Source organism: Lissotriton vulgaris, chromosome 2_1 (assembly GCF_964263255.1).
Source record: "Lissotriton vulgaris chromosome 2_1, aLisVul1.2, whole genome shotgun sequence".
NCBI lineage: Eukaryota > Metazoa > Chordata > Amphibia > Caudata > Salamandridae > Lissotriton > Lissotriton vulgaris.
Window position 1 is genome coordinate 833,863,063 of NC_141687.1, and position 15,079 is coordinate 833,878,141.

A 15,079-nucleotide genomic window follows, 5' to 3' on the forward strand; every position below is an offset into this window, starting at 1 on the left:
GTGGCCAGAGAGAACACTGGTCTTCTCTGAGAAATAAGGTACTGCACTTTGTAAATATAAAAACAGGGTTTGATAACAGACTCTTATTCTCAGGATTCAAGATGGCTCGCAGGATTGGGTGGGTAGGTGCAACTAACAAGAACCTGGCATGGGATTGTGTTGTGCTGACCTTTAGATCCCCAGGCCTGGCAAAATCAATATTAGACATGACGGTTAATCAATCGGTGAACAAGCACAGAATTTCTGTATTACCGCTGGGTTTTTTCTATCCACCACCCAAACCTGTAATTTAAAATATGGAAGAAGAGAGACGCCCAAAGATAAATCAGCACCTTCAGCCCCAACCATGGTTTCATAGAAATCGATTTGCGCCATTAAGCGATTTAGCAGAATGAGATTGACTATCCATTAAAGGGGGTAGGCTGGAGGAGAATTTACATGATTCTTTCAATGAATTTGTCAGCATCCCTGTTACAAATGGGAATCCAAGGGAACCTTCATTGAGGGTGGGCTCGTGGGTATGATAAATGTTCTCTACCTCAGCTACACAGCACAAGCCCGAGTTCGGTAGGGCTGGGTTCAACCATCATTTTACCCGATCAGAATTTTAGCACTTCCGAGGGGAAAGTCGTGCAAGCATCAAACTCTCCCGAAAACAGCTGCCTGCTTCGTTTGCTCTCTTGGAACATTGCTGGGATCACCTCAAAGTTAACAGATGAGGCATGGGTTCAGTATGTAAAGTCATTTGATATTATCTGTACCCAGGAAACGTGGAGTAGAAAGGATGTCAATATAGATTGATACTCTTCCTTAAATGTCCGTGCAGAACCATCCTCATCTGGGAGGGCAAAGGGTGGATTGGTAACCATGATCTGAGTACAGTACGAGGCGCTTGTAATAGAAAAAGTAATTGACTCCCTTAGTACCAGCTAATTGTGTGTCTTAATCTGATCCACATAACTCTATTATTAGTCAATTGGAACTATAAAATTTTCGACCCTCAAAGCTCCAGGGTTATAAATTCACTTAAAGAAGAAATTTACTAAATAAAATTTAAATTCTCTCTTTTCGATTCTTTTATTTTCGATTCCAATTGCCCCCGAGTGTCAGGAACAATTCAGTTTTACCTGGAACGTCCGTCAAATGACGTTCAGGAGTCTTCCTCAAGGTTATGTACATAGTCCTACGATCTGTCACCGGCTGGTGGCGGAACATTTGTCTGAGGTACCCGTACATCCACAAATTCAGGTGTGTCATTATATTGATGACATTTTGGTTCAAGGTGAAACGCAAGATCAGGTCCAGTCCTATTTAGATCAGATCCTTGACTGTTTGCGTGCAAAAGGTTGGGAAATTAATCCTGATAAATTACAAGGTCCATCACAGAATGTTAAATTTTTAGGAATTAATTGGCATGAATGTCACAGAGAGGTGATCCCGCAGGTGAAACGGAACATTTTGGATTTTGCAGTTCCGAGGAATAGAAAAGAGGCTCAGAGTTTCATTGGTTTGTTTGGTTTTTGGCGTCAGCATATTCCCCATTTGAGTCAGATTTTGGCTCCCTTATATCGAGTTACTCGTAAAAAGAATGCGTTTGAATGGGGTGAACCACAACAGAATGCTTTTCATTTGGCGAAAGAAGCGATTCAGTACGCCTTGGATTTGTGGCCTGTGGGCGAGGGTGATGTGGATTTGAATGTTTCTGTGGAAGGTCTGTATGCCAATTGGAGTTTGTGGCAAAAGCAGGGCAGACGAAAAGTGCCCTTAGGTTTTTGGACTAAAAAGTTACCTGAGGCTGGTGAGCGTTATACACCTTTTGAAAAACAATTGCTTGCATGTTACTGGGCTCTGGTGGATACCGAGCAATTGATTCTGGGTCATGCTGTGATTTTGAGACCTGAAATTCCTATCATGCAGTGGGTTTTGAGTTTGCCGAAGTCCCATCGTATTGGACATGCTCAAGAGGCGAGTGTGATTAAATGGAAATGGTACATTCAGGACAGAGCACGTGTGGGTCCGAAAGGTGTGGCTGTGTTGCATGAGCGAGTGGCGCAGGCGCCATCGAATGAGAATGGAAATGATTGTTCTGTACCTGTAGTGCAGGAATCTCCTGTCAAGTGGGGTAAGCCTTTTGATGATTTGTCCGCGGAGGACAGACAACATGTATGGTTTACGGATGGTTCAGCGAGGTTCATTGGTGAGAAACGGCATTGGAAAGCAGTGTCCTATAACCCAATCACTCAAAAATTATTGAGTACAACTGGTGATGGAAAGAGTAGTCAATATGCTGAATTATATGCAGTTTACCAAGTTTTGAAACAAGAACTACCTGGCACATGTCACATTTTTACTGATTCCTGGTCCACTGCTAATGGACTGGCGGTGTGGTTACCAACCTGGCATTCTCATAATTGGGAATTGCATTCGAAAGAACTGTGGGGAAAAGAATTATGGCAAGAAATTTGGGAAATGCTCCCACAGAGTACTGTAACAATCTTTCATGTGGATGCTCACACCCCGATAGATTCCCTTGACAAATTTTTTCATAACATTGCAGATGAAAAGTCTAAAATTTCTGAGGCAGTGGTGGACATGCAAGATTCTGATTTGGCGGGATTGGCGAAATGGGCCCACCAAAAAGCGGGACATTTTGGAGAAAGAGCCACTAGCAGGTGGGCTGCCGATCGAGGAATTCATATTCCTTTAAATTTGATTAAAGATGTCATTCTGCATTGTCCTATCTGTCAGCATGCTCAAAAGAGAACAGTGCCTCATATTGTTAAAGGCCATTTACATCGAGGAAAAATGCCTGCTCAAATTTGGCAAATTGATTATATTGGCCCGCTCCCTATGAGCAAAAATTGTCAGTATGTTTGCACAGCTGTTGATACCTATAGTGGCCTATTGGTTGCTTTCCCTTGCAAACAAGCTACCCAAGTCAATACCATTAAAACTCTGGAATTGCTTACATTATACTATGGTGTTCCATTTCAAATTCAATCTGATAATGCATCCCATTTTCGTGGCAGATTGGTGCAGGAATTCTGTGTGGAAAATAACATTGAATGGGTGTTTCATATTCCTTATTATCCACAGGCCTCGGCCCTTATAGAAAGGATGAATGGTTTACTAAAAGAACAGCTGCGTAAGTTAACTGATGAACATTACAAGAACTGTCCCTTGTTGCATGCTGAATCTCCTTTAATGCGTTTGTTTCCTCCAACTGTTGATGCAAAGCCCAATACCAAGGTTAATTCTGTTATGTACTGGGAAATTACCCCCGGAGCTTTGGCTCCATGCAGAGCAACCCCAGGTTCCGCAGGCTTGGACCTGCATGCCTTAAATGACGCTGTCCTGAAAGGTAGAGATCGAATAATTATTGAAACTGGCGTTGGTGTCTGTATACCTGCCGGTAGTTTTGGACTGATTGCCCCTAGATCGGGCCTTGCCTTGAAAGGTGTTCAAGTTCTCGGAGGAGTGATTGACAGCGACTATCAGGGAGAGATTAAGGTTCTCCTGCTTAACAGCAGTGAGATTGATTTGTTGTGAGAAAGATCTTGGCGGAACACCTTATAGGGTTGGACTACAAAGCCCAGACGCCCCTGCACGTACAAGGCTACATCACGTTTCACCAGAAACACGGACGAAGACCTGTATCTCTCCTCTCTTTCCACAGCGTGAGGTAACGGCTAGAGGAGGCGCTACAGAAAATGGACTAATAAAAACAGACGCCACACAGGAAGCGGGGTCACAGAACGTCGAGGAGGCGGGACCAGAGACGGACCACGAGGAGGACGCCGAATCTCGGAGCCGGGTGCCGGAGCTGAACGCCGAGAGTCAAGACAGCGTTTCTGAGCGTGGAGAAGAGGCGGGGGAAACCGAAGACCGCTGGATGGAGGAGTGGTGGTGTCCCCCGGAGGAGGCTGGAGAGCGTGCCGTGACTCAGGAGAGTTACGGCGGGGCCGGTGAGTGACATTGAACCGAAGCCCATTTGGGGAATTGTTGTGTGTTGTGGGAGGTGGGAGGTAGAGCGTAAACTGTGGGTGGTGGGTGGAATTTAGTAAGCGGGAAACCGAAACGTTCACCTGTGAGAAAACCGTACCGACAGTATTACTTTTTGGTTGCGTATCTTGGGAGTTGTTGTGACTGGTCTATGACTTTACCTCCGCTAAATTCTTATCCTAATCTCGTACCAATTCACTGCCTACCCCTTATCTGCCACTTCCAATATCTTTATGCACAGCCTTTCACAGTTCCCATTTTCGTGCACTACCTTCCGGTGTAGGAGCAAGGGTTTTTGAATCAACAGTACCACTGACGGCCCCTTTCTCTTTTTCCCTCTCGGTACCTCCGGTAAAACAACACCGCGGAGACACTATCGTCCCAGGAACAACAACCATTGGAAGAAGAGGGAGGAACACCGAGTACTACGGCTAATCCTTTCAACACTGGAGAACTTGGTGCCGCGAGAGGAAGTGCGGAACCCGTTGTGAAACCTAAAACCTTGTTTCCTGATAATAAAAGTGCTGTTCGCCAATATATTCAGCCTCCGCGTCTGTATATCCGACCTGCCCTCCCACAAGTGGTGTCAGAAGTGGGATCTGACGGAGACATGGAGGCGGCACTTACAAAAATGGCTGAACATCAAGAACATTTGGGCAAAGTAATGGAAAAATTCCTACATGTTGTAGAAGAAGATCGGGAGAAAACACAAAAGGTCCTTACAGGACAGAGTCAAACACATGGAGCTGCCATGGACAAGTTGGCTGAATTACTCGGGAACCAAAAAGGACCTACTACGCTCCCATCAATGGTCATGCAGAAATACGTCAGTGGAGAGGACCCTGATTTCTTTTTTACTAACTTTGAGCGTATAGCCACTGCTGCCGCATGGCCAGCCGACAAATGGGGTCAGTATTTGGGACCACTTCTTTCAGGGGATTTGCAGGCAGCATACCAAGCAGCCACCATACAAGGAACAGTGCCATATGCAGACATCAAACGCTGTATAATGGAAAGGTTGGGGGTGGATGACGAGTCTTACAGGATAAAGTTACGCCAGATAAAAGAGGGACCACAAGAAACACCCCGAGCCTTGTACTTCAGGGTAAAAGACATGACCGACCGCTGGTTGAAGCCTGCCACCACGGATAAGGACGGTATCATGTCGAAAATTTACTTAGAGCAATACCTGGCCTCCCTCCACCCACCTATACAAAGGTGGGTTAGACAACAACCACGTGTGACTCTAGAAACCGCCGCGGAGATCGCAAGTGCTTATAACAGGGCCCAAGAACTCCAAAAGGGCAGAGAAGACACCCAATGGAGAACTCCCGGACCAGGACATCACAGACCATCTCGTGTTTCTGTCCCTAAAAAACCAGATCCTGTGGCTCTCCTACCTGGACCTATGATACCCACCCCAGTGTTCAGACCACCGAATCCTGGACCCCAGTGTTTTCATTGCGGAGGGATGGGGCATATTGCTAAATTTTGTCCCCAAAAAGAGGAACCGATGGAGATAGGGATAGCCAGGAACTACTACTGTTCTAACTCACGAGAACCTTTACCCCCATATCACTGTGCAGTAAAGGTCAATGGACAGTCCACTCTGGCTTTGGCAGATACGGGGTGTCGACAGAGTGTAGTCCGTCCTCAAGATTTTCAACCTAGGGTAGTACCAAGCGAAGAGATGGTGGCCATCCGATGCGTGCACGGGGATGTTAAACAATACCCAACTTCACAGGTTACAATTCAACATATCAACGATCCGGGGACCTCCCTAAAAGTGGGTCTTATACCGAATCTACCTGAGAAAGTCATTCTGGGTAACGATTATCCCCAACTTTCACAGATGCTAGCATATGATAGTCAAAAAGGAGAGGACTGGTGGGCTGAAGCTCCTTTTTCTAAAGCAGACGAACATGAGTGGCCTTTGTCAAAACCACGGAAGAGTAGGAAACAGAGGAGGATAGAAAAAGGGAAGCCACCTAATGTACTGCCAGTTATACCTGAAGAGAACCCCTGGGGAACAGACAGAAGTTTTCGGGCTACACAGAGAGAGGATCCGGTTCTACTGGAGGCCTGGAAGAATGCGCTAGACCAGGAAGATCCCCTTCATGTAGGTCCCTATTTCTTTAAGAAAAATGGGTTACTTTATAGGAAAGTAAATCCTACACAAACCCCCCAGCTGATAGTACCTACACCATTTCGAGAGAAGGTTATGTTCCTAGCCCATAGCCATCTGCTAGGAGGACATTTTGGTCCAGAGAAAACAGAAAAACAGATACTAGAGAGATTTTATTGGCCTGGGATTTACCAACAGGTTAAAAGGTATTGCAGAGAATGTCCCATCTGTCAGAGACACAATAGGTACATACCTCCTCGTGCACCATTACGTCCACTCCCTGTGATAGAAGAACCCTTTAACAGAGTAGGCATGGACATTATAGGCCCCTTGTTACCATCGAGGAGTGGCTGTAGATTTGTGCTGGTGTTGGTGGATTACGCCACCCGTTTTCCTGAGGCCATAGCCTTACGGCGGCCTGATGCTGTCAATATCGCCAAAGCGATGATAACAGTGTTCTCCAGGGTTGGGTTTCCAAAAGAAATCCTGACTGATCAAGGAACCCCATTCATATCCAAAGTCATGAAGCAAGTGTGTACCCAATTAGGCATACACCAAATCCGAACGGCAGCTTATCACCCCCAGACCGACGGGTTGGTCGAAAGATACAATGCTACACTTAAGACAACCCTTAAACAACTGTTGGAACTAGAAACAAGAAAGTGGGAGGATATGTTACCATTGGCGTTGTTTGCTATACGGTGCAAAATACAAAAAAGTACTGGTTATTCTCCTTTTGAACTGTTATATGGCCATCAACCCCGTACATTTTTAGATATGGCTCAAGAAAGGTGGGAGAATGAACCTGACAACACTAAGCCTTTAGTTGATTATGTGTCCACCCTTAAAACACATCTGAGTCAGATTCGGACTATTGTCCGTAATAATTTGGAAGAAGCCCAGGCTGCTCAGAAAATGCAGTACGACAAAAAAGCAAAGGAAAGAAAGTTCGAGGTGGGAGACCTCGTTCTATTAATGATGGCCTCCTCTGACCACAAATTGCTGGGACAATGGCAAGGACCTTATAAGATCACTGAGAAAGTCACCCCTGTAACTTATAGAATAGAGCTAGACGCAACCAGGGGTACTTCACAAATCTATCATGTCGATTTGTTAAAAAAATGGGAAGGACCTCTGCCTATTCTAAGTACCCAAACAGAGAACGAGGCCCCTTTATTTGCTCAATGCATTGACACTAGTCTTCCAAACCCTTTAAAAGAGAAGTTAACCCAAAACCTCACTCCCCTTGGAGGAGTGTTTTCACTAACTCCTGGAAGGACAACCTTGGTACAACATGCCATCAGAACACCTGTAGGTAAAAGGGTGCGACTTCGGCCTTATCGGATACCCGAGGCACGTCGTCAAACCATACGAGAGGAAGTCCAAAAGATGCTGGAAATGGACATTATCGAACCCTCCTCTAGTGAGTGGAACTCACCGATTGTCTTGGTTCCAAAACCGGATGGCTCGGTCAGATTTTGCATCGACTTCAGAGAAGTTAATAAATTATCTGAATTCGACACATTTCCACTACCAAGAGTGGATGAAATGGTAGAGAAAATAGGGAGAGCCAAATATATCAGTACGTTGGACCTGTGTAAAGGGTATTGACAAATTCCTTTACGTCCACAAGACAAAGAGAAAACAGCGTTTTCTACCCCTGATGGATTGTACCATTTTAAGGTTATGCCATTTGGTTTACATGGGGCACCAGCCACTTTTCAAAGGGCAATGAATTGTATCCTACGTCCACACGAGCGGTATGCCGGGGCATACATCGATGACATTGTCATCTTTAGTGATACATGGGACCAACACGTACAGCACCTGAAACAAGTCATTGTAACCCTAGGAGAAAATGGTTTAAAAATCAATCCCTCGAAAAGTCATTTAGCGGCCCAAACAGTAAAGTATCTGGGATACCTTTTAGGCGAGGGAATGATTAGACCACAAGATTCCAAGTTGGCAGCCATATCCCAAATTCCTCTTCCCAAGACTAAAAAAGATCTACGGGCCTTTTTGGGCCTTTTGGGATACTACAGAAGATTTATTCCCAATTTTTCACAAATCGCCTCCCCTCTCACTAACCTTTTGCAAAAAGCATCCAATACAGAAGAACGCTTGAGACATCCCACTCCCGACATCCTAAGAGCCTTCCATACCCTGAAGGGTTCACTGACATCCGAAACAGTGCTAGCCAGTCCTGACTATTCTTTACCGTTTGTTCTACAGACGGATGCATCGGATCAGGGGTTGGGGGCGGTGCTCTCACAAGTATCACGACAGGGACAAGAACAGCCAATCTTATACATCAGTAGGAAATTATTTCCTAGAGAACAAAACTATGCAGTCATTGAAAAAGAGGCATTGGCAGTGAAGTGGGCCATAGAAACTCTGAGATACTATTTGGAATGAAGAGAATTTACCTTATTTACTGACCATGCCCCTTTGGAATGGTTATCCCGCAACAAAGGAAACAACGATCGTGTGTTACGATGGTTCTTGGCGCTACAACCCTATAGGTTTCGCACTCAGCATCGGAAGGGGTCAGAGCAAGGGAATGTAGATTTCCTGTCCCGATATCCACAGGACAGAAACCCTAGTAACAGGACTCCAAGGGAAAGGGGAAGTGAGAAAGATCTTGGCGGAACACCTAATAGGGTTGGACTACAAAGCCCAGACGCCCCTGCACGTACAAGGCTACATCACGTTTCACCAGAAACACGGACGAAGACCTGTATCTCTCCTCTCTTTCCACAGCGTGAGGTAACGGCTAGAGGAGGCGCTACAGAAAATGGACGAATAAAAACAGACGCCACACAGGAAGCGGGGTCACAGAACGTCGAGGAGGCGGGACCAGAGACGGACCACGAGGAGGACGCCGAATCTCGGAGCCGGGTGCCGGAGCTGAACGCCGAGAGTCAAGACAGCTTTTCTGAGCGTGGAGAAGAGGCGGGGGAAACCGAAGACCGCTGGACGGAGGAGTGGTGGTGTCCCCCGGAGGAGGCTGGAGAGCGTGCCGTGACTCAGGAGAGTTACGGCGGGGCCGGTGAGTGACATTGAACCGAAGCCCATTTGGGGAATTGTTGTGTGTTGTGGGAGGTGGGAGGTAGAGCGTAAACTGTGGGTGGAATTTAGTAAGCGGGAAACCGAAACGTTCACCTGTGAGAAAACCGTACCCGACAGTATCACTTTTTGGTTGCGTATCTTGGGAGTTGTTGTGACTGGTCTATGACTTTACCTCCGCTAAATTCTTATCCTAATCTCGTACCAATTCACTACCTACCCCTTATCTGCCACTTCCAATACCTTTATGCACAGCCTTTCACCGTTCCCATTTTCGTGCACTACCTTCCAGTGTAGGAGCAAGGGTTTTGAATTAACAGTACCACTGACGGCCCCTTTCTCTTTTTCGCTCTCGGTACCTCCGGTAAAACAACACCACGGAGACACTATCGTCCCAGGAACAACAACCACTGGAAGAAGAGGGAGGAACACCGAGTACCACGGCTAATCCTTTCAACACTGGAGAACTTGGTGCCGCGAGAGGAAGTGCGGAACCCGTTGTGAAACCTAAATCCTTGTTTCCTGATAATAAAAGTGCTGTTCGCCAATATATTCAGCCTCCGCGTCTGTATATCCAACCTGCCCTCCCACATTTGTCCATTCAAAAATCTGACCGTGTTGCTCAGTTGCTCAGTTGCTCATTATGCCTGTTTTCAGTGGTGAGATTAAGAAAGGCACTGCCCGACTTTGCTAACAGTACGAGGCCAAAAAGGCTTCGGGTCCACGGATAATCCTGGTGCTAAGGTATGGGTGCAATCGCCTAAACATCCCCCTGAACAAGTTGAAGTCATTGCGACCGGTCATGATAATACCATTTTGGTGATGAGACCAGGGAAAGATAGCTGGGAAACTGTCCCGGCTGACAAATGTTATTTACGAGAATGAGTAAGGCCTGTATTTGTTTCTTTCAGATCATTCTCTGGACTGCTGCTGCAGGATGTGCCGGCGTTGGACTCCTTTTGGTCTGCTACGCCGGGAGAGGAGAGAACCCACCGGCTTCGGTTGATTGGAGAACCCGAGTTCCGCGTTCCTTCGCTGCGTGGGATTCTTCAGCAAACTTTTGGATTACCCTGGCGAAAAGGGTGACTAACTCTCCACATTTCTGCCTCACTCCCATGAGGTCTGTGACTGATATCCTAGCGACCTGTTTGGTTGCTGTCCCTGCTTCCACTGAAACTTTGCGGCATATTTTCAATATTTCGAATGCCCGACCCAATATTATTCTGGGCGATTTTGCAGCCCGTGAATTTTGCCCTTTGTGTACCATCCTTTCAGACTCCATTCCCCCTATTCATTCCCGAATTATTACCTACAACATTTCGCAGGGTGACTTATGCTTCATTTTAACATGTGATCCTAAGGCTATATCTAAATGTCTTAAATTGAAATTGCAGGCTGCCACTTCTTTTTCAGCTCATCAACGATTCCTGTGCTTACAAAGACTTCCGAATTCATGTGTTTCCGTAAAAAATAATATGACATGTAAACGTATATTAGTTGCTCCTAGTTATTACCGTGCAATGTTGCTGCCCTCTGGCTGGTTGTTCTCGTGTGGGAATTCCTCTTGGCCCTATATTCCCGCAAATATTTCTGGAGGTCCATGTGCTATCACTAGATTAAGCTTATTGATGTTTTCTTCGCACCCTGGTTCCCATTCCCGTGTGGTCCGCAACTCTATGACGTTACATGAGGACTGTCACTCTTCCATTCATCTTTATTCTAAGTCTGAGTATCTTAGTTTAGCTTTTTCTATTATTGGTGTCCCGGCTTTGGCCGTTTACAATGCTAAAACGATTGGCAAGATGGCTTGCTGGATGGTTAAATCCATTAATCAGACTTCTACCGTGTTATCTGACCTGTTATTAGATGCCCAGGGTGAACGAAGGGCAATTTTGCAAAATCGTGCTGCAATTGACTATCTCCTGTTAAAACATGGACATGACTGTTCTGACTTTGAAGGTCTTTGTTGTTTTAATGTCTGACCACTCTAAATCGATCCAAGCCCATATTGACAAACTTCACGACTTGACTGCAGAAGTTAGAAAACATATTGATCAGGGCTGGTTTGACTGGCTCTTTCATTGGTTGCCTGACTTACATTCTTTACGACAGATTATAGGGGGTGTTATGATTTCTATTTGTATTCTAGTTGCCATTTGCTGCTTTATTCAGTGCATTCCTTCTCTATTGCAATATTTTAGATTTGGCAAGAAAAATAGATCAGTTAATTTTGTTTCTTATTACTCTTCCACTGATGTTAGTTCTATATAGAACATGGCTAATAGACTGGAGTCAAGGGTGAAGTGTAATGACCGACTTTTTCGACCCTCTTTAGAGGGAGGATGATGGAAGATGACTCCAGCCTATTACCCTTATAGTATAGGGATTAGGACTATAAGTAGGACCTATCCATGAGGCACAGTAGTGCATTTTCATACCCTTTTCTTTAGACCAGGGCTTATAAACTTAAGCTAGGGGATAGATATATAAGTATTAGTGATGATCCATCCTTTTGCAAGAGTGTTAGTATATCTTCCATGGAGTTATGCTTATTTTGGGCCTTGTAGGCCTTAAACGGGACAGACTCCATTGTGCCCTCTGCCTGGTAGCTTGAGAGGCTTTCTAGGTCAAGTGTAATGTTTTAGTTTCGAGGTGTTGTTCGCTTGGAGAGAACCGGTTCAGGCTGGCCCTTATCGAAAGACTGTATTTTTCTCCACTCCGAAGACACAACTTCAGGCCGGCCGGCTGGGAACGTGTCCTTGGTACGGGGAGGTACAAGAATTTGGTGGGCGGCAGGTTACTGGCCGTAACTTTCCATGAAGGGACCGGTTTGATATTAGCGAAAGTGTTAGGCAATGAGTCAGTCAGTCTGTAGGCGGCAGCTAGCCGTTAGCATCTATGCCATTAATTATTTTCCAGGCAGACAGTCGCCATTTTGAAGTCCGAGAAAGATTCTGAAACCAAGACTCTCTGAGAAAGACTGAAGGAGAAGTAGCGCGGAGCGCACAGAGACAGAGAGAGAGAGAGACGGTAGTTAATAGCGAGCAAGGTTCCAGTGACTTGGAGGGAAGCAGAGGAGATCGAGCATAGCGGTGCAGACGTGTACCCGTGACTGCTAAGGTGTGATTCTGAGACGAGCCAAGACACAGACGAGAAGGGAACCTAGATGACTGCCGAGCCCCGACTTCATATTAACCAGGTGACCTCTACCCTTTCCCTTGCAAAGCGTGCATTCTAACCTTTACTTTTCTTTGCAGAATATATATTGTGTAGTATTGTGTTCATTTTTATTGTAATAAAACACCCCAGTTCTTAGTGAACCGACATGTGCCTTGTATTCTTGTTCAATCAGGGTAACCTTGTCTTCTAGTCAAACATTGTTTGCATGAACGGATGCGAATCCCGATCAGGTAAGAGATGATTGAGTAATGAGGAGGAAAGGGGACATTTGATGTCAGGAGCAGAAGGTACATATTGCAATTTGGAAAGCCATACTAAGTTCTATTATCGTAGTTTTATCCTGAGTAGACAATGAGAGACTTCTTCCCTAAGTGTACATAGGAAAGTGATCGTCGTTGGTACGCGGCGTTAATGAGAGCACCTAAGATAGACGGTGTGTAGGTCTGCCGGATTGCGGATCGTGTATGAATGAGAGCACCTAAGATAGACGGTGTGTAGGTCTGCCGGATTGTGGACCGTGTGTGAATGAGAGCACCTAAGATAGACGGTGTGTAGGTCTGCCGGATCGTGGACTGTGTGAGTGTATGAGAGCACTGGGACTGCAGGCCCATGTGTGTAGATACGCCGGATTGCGTGTCGAGTGAGCACTGAGGGAGATCAGTGTGTGAGAGTATACAATCAGACCTGCCCCAGGGCAGATTAGTCTGGGCCTAAGTGGCCGCGAGACTAGTTGGTATGAATAGGATATTATAGAAAACCTATGCATGTTTATTGCGATTTCTCCCCATCCTTAGGTACAAGATGTACATACATATATCCATACCCATTGTAAATACGTTCTAAGGAGGGAGGTGATTACGTTCCGGCTGGGTTAGAGGGGCTCCTAGGAGCTGATTCCATCTGGTCCGAAAAATCCGGTCGGTACAGCCTCTCCATCAAAAGGGAGATCAAGGATCTTGTTCTGGGCCTCTGGTCGGAAAGACGAAGCCCTGAGCTAGCTCTGTTGGTTGAAGACAGCTGCGCCTGCCAGTGATTTAAAAGCTGTGGTGGCAATGCTCATGGCACATTCAAAAACCTCTGAGGATGCCCATTCCTGTTCCTGAAGGATCTTTTTAGACTCTGTTTTACTGTCTTCCGGAATTTGATCCATGTGCAGCGCTAGGTCCCACTACATCTGACGATCACATCGCCCAAAAATGCAAGAGCATTGGCCGCCCGACCATAAGTGCTGACATCGAGGAGAATCTCTTCTCTGCGTTGTCGAGACGTCTACCTTCTTTACCTGGAGGCGCTATTATTGGAGCCAATGGGTTCTTTGACTTCCTCTGCGCAGCCTGCAAATGACAGAATCAAGCTTTGGGTGTCCTACAAGACAAGCAGGAGCATCGTCCTGGGCCACATATTTCTTCTCTAGTCGAGGAGGGACTGCAGTTACTGTTGCTGAAGTTCTCATGACTTTGAGGCCTTCCTCCCAGATATAGCTGACAATGGGCACAGCTTGGACAGATTTCCTAAAATGCTCCTTAAAGTCATATAGGAAACATTCTGTTTGAGAAGAGGGCATCGGTAAGTCAAAACTTTTGGCAGGTCTCTCAAGCAAGTTATGGAATCCATCAATATCCTCTTGTGGAGGATGAATTAGAATTGGTGATGGAGAGGATGGTGTGGGTTTGAGATAGTCATCCCATTCCTGGTGCAGGTCTCTAAGTTCTCCCTCTTAATGGTCATCATCGGTGATCAAGGGATCTTGTTGGAGATCAGGTTGAGGTGAATGGTGAGAAGCAGTAGCCAATAAAGTTGGATTCTACTGTGGAGTGGTTAGAGGAATAGAGTGGTGGATGTGATAATGTAGGTTGCTGAGTGGGAGCAGACACTGTTGGAAACCTTCTCTTATAGTTGGGGGAGAGAGTGTTCTTTGGGTGAGAGACTGCTTGCCAAAGGTTTTAAGGCAGGTTCCTTTTTATGCTGCTCGTTTTATGCTCTTTTTTGCATAAATATATTTATTGGTATTCAAAGGTAAGACAGCACACCAAAAAAAAAAACAGACTGCAGAAAGAGACAACAATGCTTCATATATGCCGAGTGCTACAGAAAGCTAAAGCCTCGTATACAGTTTATGAACTAGGACTGGGCAAGTCATTAAAAAAAAACTCAGCATGATCCTCCTGAAACTCCCATGGACCCCTTACATCGCATAAGACAACAGAGTCTCAGGAAAGGCCAACAAAGTTAATGGCAGTTGTCCCTTCCTTCTCCCCTCCCCCACCCGCCTAACTCTCAAACAATAAACACAAACAAATACAAACTATGGTGTCACGGTCAATCAGAGATCAAATGAGGTTGCAGGTGAGGGCTGGATTATGGAAGAGGGGGGCCTCTTGCCAATCAAGTACCACTCCAGCAGTTCAGGAGAGCCTACGGCTATTCTAGATGTGAAAGAGATGGAGAGCTTGCAGCCGTGGCCCACATGCAAACAGAGGTAGACCCTGCGATAGGTATTCCACCAAGGGAGCCCACGCATAATCGAACCCCTTCGAGAGTTCTCCACAATGTCCGTCATTCTTTACATTGCCTGATAATGAAGGCATTACAGGGCAATTGTGTTTCTGCTTCCACAGGAGGCCCCAGATCGTCCTACCCACTATTTGTCGGTCCATGTGAAGCCACATTTTATCTGATTTTCTGAGGGACCATTCCGTAATCACT

General features: G+C 45.9%; 1 protein-coding gene across 1 annotated transcript in view; it reads right to left on the reverse strand.

The window, feature by feature from the left end:
- The window catches only part of LOC147731244 (aryl hydrocarbon receptor-like), a 932,672-nt gene that overhangs the window by 638,112 nt on the left and 279,481 nt on the right, over positions 1-15,079 (reverse strand). The gene's annotated exons all lie outside the window — the stretch shown is intronic.